Below are 7,083 nucleotides of genomic sequence, written 5' to 3'. Positions count from 1 at the left end.
CTTCATTTTCTTAATGGGGATCAGGAAGGTGCGGTGGCTAAAGTACCGACTTCCCACACAAAGGATTCCATTCCTGGAGAGACAGATTTTTTCAGTGGTATCCTGATCCCTAATTGGGGTGCTTTGTGGAGAGCACACTCAGTGAGTCCATCAGATGGGATGTTAAGCTGTGGACCCCTTGGCATCTTTTGTTTAGATTATGCTAATGCCAAGTTTCTCTTGGCCATTCCTCCATTGGCATCCATTGCTAATGGTTTAAATGGCCTTAGCAGTTGGTTGGCGCCTCCTCTAATTACTACTACTACTTCATTTTCTTTATTCCAGTCTGTTGAATAAATGACTATATACATCTTTCCCCTAGCCAGTGTAATTCCAACCTTTTTCACTGCACTGACTCACTTATCCCCCAAACAGCGCTAAGTCCTCAAATGCAAGGTTTGGTTTTAGTATAGGACTGTGCTAGGCTAAATTATTGGCTGGATTCTGTGAAAGAAGATGGAAGAGAGTGTAGGTTCTGTTGTTGTGGAGATAGTTGATCAACAATAGAGTTGAGGCCATGACATAGGGCCCGTAAAGTTTAATCTCTTGATTTGGCTGGTTTTATATTGTTTTTAAAGAATTTCTAGTGTTTACTGTTATAGTTTTTATGATCGTGTGAAACATGTCCTCAATATGAGAGAGACAAAAAAGTGTCTCCAATGCAACATTTCCATCTACTTAAAAATCTTGCGGGTGTGTTTAGTAAATAAAAGATACATCTAGGAAATTTAACTGCAATGGAAAAAAATCAATCTGATGTCATTCTATTCTGTGATAAAATGAATTACACTAATGTAGACCCTGACATAAAATTGTCAATCATAAAAAAGAGAAGGAAAAATTGCTGGAGTAGAAGGCCCCTTCTCACTCTTGTCTTTTCCAGGAAGTCGGCATTGATGACCATGGTCACATTTCAGATATTCTTTGTTGAAGATGGTTGAGATTTGGATCCAATTGGCAAGTGGCACTCTGGATTGCTGAGCTACTAAGTGGATTGCTGAGCTCTTGGAGCATGAGCAGGAAAATAATATTTCTTTTTCTCTTGCAATTGCATTTTATTAGAGTCCTCTTTGTAACAATATATCATTACATATGTATAAATGAACAAAAAATAATATAATTAAAACAATATTTGCAATGAACTCAGTTGCTAACAACAGCTGTGGCATAGAGTAATGATGAATTAACTGATGAAAAGACACCTTATCTTTGAGACAATGTGTTGACTAGATTAGAAAGGTAAGTACCAGACCAAGGAGATCCACTTTCATTCATTGACATTTAAGCACCGTAATCACAGGTTATCAGCATGATATAGATGCCTAACATGCATGCCATTGTCACTTAAGGATTATTTATTTGAAATATAGGCCGGGACAATACTTTGATAATGTTATAATGGTATGATAAAAATGATGACACAGCCAAAAGAGTATGATGTATCAAATAAGATAAAAGTTTTCATATTGAGTTCGACTTCCACAAAATCCATAAATTGCACTCAGTTGAAAGCCAGTGGAATGTCATAACTTGAGCAAAAGCATCATTTGGAAGAATTGAATAATTTGAAAATTATTTCCATTTTGAAAACTGATGCATATAAATCTGCTCAACTTTTCACCTCTTGTTCCTCATTGATGTGATGAATACTGACGACATACAAAAATAGGATGATGAAACATGCTGGGAATATTTTGCTGTTACACATTAAATATCCATGCTGTTAGGTGATCCGTCAATCTGAAATAAATTGTTTGTGTAAAATTAGATAAGATCGAAGAAAAATATTAATGACACTGACATAATTAAATTAAAAGTAATCTGTCTGTGTAATCCAGTGCCAAATTGATGTATAATAAGGATGTATGTGCCAAGTGTGAAATCTTTGAAAACATTCTAATATAGCTTCTATGAACATTAAATTCTCTGAAATTTAAAAATAATATACACATCACATGTGATTATTGGTTATGTATAACCTTTCCATATATTATATCACATATTTTGGGAGGGCTGGGATGATTACTTCTGGCCATCACTCAATTCTCAAGACATATTATGTAATAAGAAAGGACAGCAAGGAAAATTTTCTCTTTCCCCTGATGTCCTCAAAAATATGCTTTGTAGTTTTCCATATTGATACTAGATACAACTAGTTTCTCTTACTGAAAAAGTGGTTGCCAAATTTTTAAACATTTGAATGAATGTGTACCAAATTTACCTGTGTTTATATGCTCTTAATGAAGTGATCTCATTAAATATTTACTAAAATGCACTAATGTTTATATGTTTACATATTAATGAATACAAGTAAACATGTTTGCTAAAGTACATATAAGTATGATGTGGCAATGGAAAAAAGCAAAAAAAGGGACAAACTTAATTTTGATAATTGATATTTTCGTTGTGCAACCGCCTGTTTAGTTTGATTGTTTTCAATAATTACTCACCATTTATGTCTGAATAAAACTTTTTCAATTTCTCTTGTTGGTGCTTCAATAGTAAGGCATAGGATGAGAGACACCAGGAAAGTCACAAATATGTCACCAGTTGTTTGCCACAGCTGTGAAGATAAATTGCATTATTAAATGTTTTTGTCAGAGATTTCTTATTCAAGATGAGATTAATACATGCTCTTAAAATAGCAGTGATTCTTAGGAAATTCTCAACTGGTCTGAGGTAATCTAGGTTCTAATTTCTCAATCACCCAACAAAGACATAAATCATCCAGGTTAATAAGATGAATGTCAAAATTTAATGTTCTCTCTATCCAAGGTATTAATAAAAATGAACATCATTCATTTCAGTTTGTGGAAATAAATGTTAGAAATTTTTAAACCCTGAATCATAATTTAGAAAATTGCAATTTTTATCGGTCCACTAGTAAAAATGCTGAATATTTTTGAAAATATATTACTACTTAGAGGATTATGAATTTATTTTTCCAATGGGTTCCTAAAAATAAAATTAATTCTGAGAACAGATGTGTCACATAGTCTTTCTTACCGCATTGGGTACTGTCCCATACTCTGGTTTCCTTAAGCTACCAATATGGTAAAGTTGGACAATTGTGTGCACCAAGTATGCACAGTATGTAAGTCTGCTTAAGGGTATAAAGGCCTTCCATTCTACAACCTTTTGTGCAATACCTATGGAAATTAAATGATGAAGTTAATGTCTTACAATCATTCATGTTTATATGCATTGTTACTAAATATATGTAATACAATCTAGTATAAAACACTCAAGGCAATTATCTAATATTTTTTTACTGTCAAACCCAAAAGTATCAAAAATAGTTATGGTCAACCCTGTTGTTAAAAGATCTTAATATATGACCATAGGACAGTTTCCGAACAGTTGTTAATTCATGTCCCACCTCATCACCTTAAATGTTTAATGACCCCTTGAGCATAATAGACTATCAACTACTGATAAAAATATTATATAATTAGGGTCTTAAAATTAGAAATGAACATGATAAAACTTCTTCATCTGACATTCTTCAATGAATAAAAATTTTACTAATAGTGACTATTTTCATTGTATCAGCGATAAGGTGATAAAAACAACATCATCTCCTCATTTCCCCCTGAATTGTTCAAGTTGTCTCACGTGGAGCGAACAGGCCAAACCAAAGCTCTAGGGCCCTTTTGCAATCAGGGTCATTTAAGAATGGAGACCTCAAGTCACAAAAATGGGCAAAATTTTATTTTCAAACTTCCTTGGAGAGGTATCCTGGGTAGCCAACTTGAAAGTTTTGCTTTGCGGGCGGAAAGGGTTAGGAGAAGTAGTCTTGGAGGAGAATATGGCAGGGACAAGAGAAGTGATTGAGCACATGGCCCAGCAAGTGTTTCTCTTGTTGGTGCCATGCCAATCACTTGCCCTTACCTCCCATAATCCCATTCTTTCTCCTTCCTCTATGCACGATTTCCATGCTCCCATGCACATCTCAGTGCCTCAAAGTTTGGTATTATCTGCATGCTCCACATTATAAAACTGTGATGGTAGATATATTGGCCCAAATTCATGTCTTATATTTCATTATGTTAATAATTTAATTGGTAAATTGTTATTGGAAAATTAGTCAAATAGAAGGAGTCAAGTCAAAATTGACTATTTACTTAAAAACTACTGGTAATGAAAGTGGAATTGTATTCAATATTTGAAAAATGATAGATAGGATCTGTACACAGTATTATGATAGGTTTTCTATTCTTGAGAATCATTGATTAATTTAGAAAATACTTTTTTAGCTTATGTTGCTCCTGCTTGTCTGCAATAATAATGCCTGACCCTGCAGTAGTCCAGAGTAGTAAAGCATTGAACTACTGACCAGAGGGCCCAGATGCTATTCCCGGGCAAGCCTCTCTGGGCACCCTCAGCTCTACCCTAGCTGTATGATTCTTTGGGTACCAGATTTTCCTGGGAAACCATAACCGGCACAGGGAAAGGAGCTGACTCTCCTACCCTGGTGTGCAAATTTTGCATGCTGTTGGGTTTATTACTGGGTGAACGCTACCATCGCCTACCAAACCAAACTTCGGGTTGATTACTGTACAAAAACTACATTCTTTCTGTTTCTGCATTCCTTAGCTAGGGAACCAATCTTAATCTAATTTTTGTCCCATTTTAAGGCACCATTAATATTTTTGACATGCTTATTTGCCTACCTAACTCACAGGAAAATAAATATATTGGCTCACCCAAGTCTCCCTTGGTGAAAACAAACAGTCCGAATCCAATAGCAGCAGCCCAGGAGATACGGAAACAGGATCCATAAAATGCAGACTCAAGAGCATTATAGTGATTGCCAGGGTAATAAAACAAATAACCGGATATAAGGGTTGCAACAGCCAAAGTGAGACAACTGGTGAATGCCGCATGTGACTGGATCTGCAAGATGAGTCAAGATATATCATTTTTACCATCTGGCAATGATTTTAATGTCATATAAAACATGATAATCAATGATTTCCTTTGTCATTTCATTTAATATGAGGGCATTGATTTTTTGTTTCTGTACTTAACACAAGGAGCATGTTGACTTTTTTTTCAGTCTTGTCGGTGTGACATATGCTCATCTTTGTACAGAATATGCATACCAGGAACTGGAAAAGCTGGAGAGGTATGATGCATTTTGTCAAAAAGTAGCAGGTTATATTTAATCATAAATAACTATGTTGATATCATTGTAAATAATATCAGGTATATATTGTAGAGCAAAGAAGCTTAAGCATGTGATGCTTCATGGAGTGACCAAGGGTTATCGTAACCCTAAAATCCTTGTATTGTGCATGAATGTAAAAATTTACAATTTGTTTATGAAAATTGCCAAAACTATTGGGAAACAATCTCAGTTCACATATTTTTTAATGTGTCCTTATGAACCCAAATTAACTTAATTTCATATGTAGTGCATGAAGAGATATTGAAATCAGTGCACACTTAAATTTCTTTGATATACATACATCATGAAACTTTTCATGGACGTACACATGAAGGTATATATTTTATACGACAAGGTATCCCTTTATTTTTGATTGCCACTCATTGCATTACTTGTAATATTACCTTATAGAGAGATTTATTTCAAAGTTGTACGAAGTATCTTTTATGAAATATTTTACCAAACTTCAAGAATATTCAATGATCATTCATAAATTTACCAGTTCAATTCCCTCTTAGGTGTGCTTTACTCCACCTAGGCCATGGCTGTTTGTCTTCATCTTCAACGTAATGTATAGGAATTAGGTAGAAGAAGGGACTATATAGTCTCAATCTCACTCCAATGAAAAAAGCAAGACAATAAATAAATGAAATATCTTTCTTGTAGATAAAGAAAAAAATCAGGCCATTGTCCAAAATGTTTCTGAGAATAGTAATACCTAAATATATTTTATATATAGCAACATTGGTGGAGTGTGGTTATTTTGATATTGTAAAGAGCTAATTACTGCATATATATATATATATATATATATATATATATATATATATATATATATAAACAGAGATGTAGATTTTTAGAATATAGAGACACAAAGAAAGGACACTCACAATTTGTTATTTTACGTTTCGACAGCACGGCTGTCGTCTTCAGAATCTCTAAATCTGTCTCTATATTCTAAAAATCTACATCTGTGTTTTTTATATATTTGTGTGTCGCCGAAGAGCGTTCCATTTCGAAGATATTATATATATATATATATATATATATATATATATATATATATATATATATATATATATATATATATATATATATATATATACAGAAACAGATATAAGGATATATATCCTCGATAGCTCAAGTGGTTAAGAGCATCCGCCCGGCAAGTGGAAAGATCCGGTGTTCGAGTCCCGGTTGAGGAAATATTTTTACTCTTGTGATCCGTTCGATTCCGCCTTCCCCACCTCTATTGTGTTCGTCCTTTATATGTGTTCCTATCCCTTTTCCTTATATCTGTTTCTGTATATATGAGTATTTATTCGCCGTTTGGCGGGATTTCGTGTTTGAATGTGTATTTGGCCAATGTGGCTCATCTCTTTCTTCTGGCTATGCGTGCCACGAAACGCACTGTTCCTTTCCTGTATGATGTTGTATGAATTCTAACCCACTGTCCTTTCCTTTCCTTGTGTATTGTCTATTTCTCCTTTGGTGGGTGAAACAGCCCCCTGACGCCATCTCTTGGCTGAAAAAATCGGGGCGCTTGGCGACATATTAGACCCACGGATCTCAGGGTAAATTGACTATCCTCGATAGCTCAAGTGGTTAAGAGCATCCGCCCGGCAAGTGGAAAGATCCGGTGTTCGAGTCCTGGTTGAGGAAATATTTTTACTCTTGTGATCCGTTCGATTCCGCCTTCCCCACCTCTATTGTGTTCGTCCTTTATATGTGTTCCTATCCCTTTTCCTTATATCTGTTTCTGTATATATGAGTATTTATTCGCCGTTTGGCGGGATTTCGTGTTTGAATGTGTATTTGGCCAATGTGCCTCATCTCTTTCTTCTGGCTATGCGTGCCACGAAACGCACTGTTCC

General features: G+C 34.9%; 1 long non-coding RNA gene across 1 annotated transcript; it reads right to left on the bottom strand.

Moving 5' to 3' along the window:
• Nucleotides 1–1,187: 1,187 nt before the first annotated feature.
• LOC139698092 (uncharacterized) lies at nucleotides 1,188–4,771 on the bottom strand. Its single transcript, XR_011702847.1, has 4 exons — nucleotides 4,746–4,771; nucleotides 3,046–3,188; nucleotides 2,490–2,602; nucleotides 1,188–1,779 (listed from the first exon to the last, which is right to left on the bottom strand). It is a non-coding gene; the product is annotated as an uncharacterized lncRNA (long non-coding RNA).
• Nucleotides 4,772–7,083: the final 2,312 nt, after the last annotated feature.

The sequence above is a fragment of the Hetaerina americana genome, unplaced genomic scaffold, assembly GCF_022747635.1.
Source record: "Hetaerina americana unplaced genomic scaffold, ioHetAmer1.1.p SCAF_8, whole genome shotgun sequence".
Taxonomy (NCBI): Eukaryota; Metazoa; Arthropoda; class Insecta; order Odonata; family Calopterygidae; genus Hetaerina; species Hetaerina americana.
Note: the sequence above shows the minus strand (reverse complement) of the source record. Positions and strands in the feature narration are given on the sequence as shown.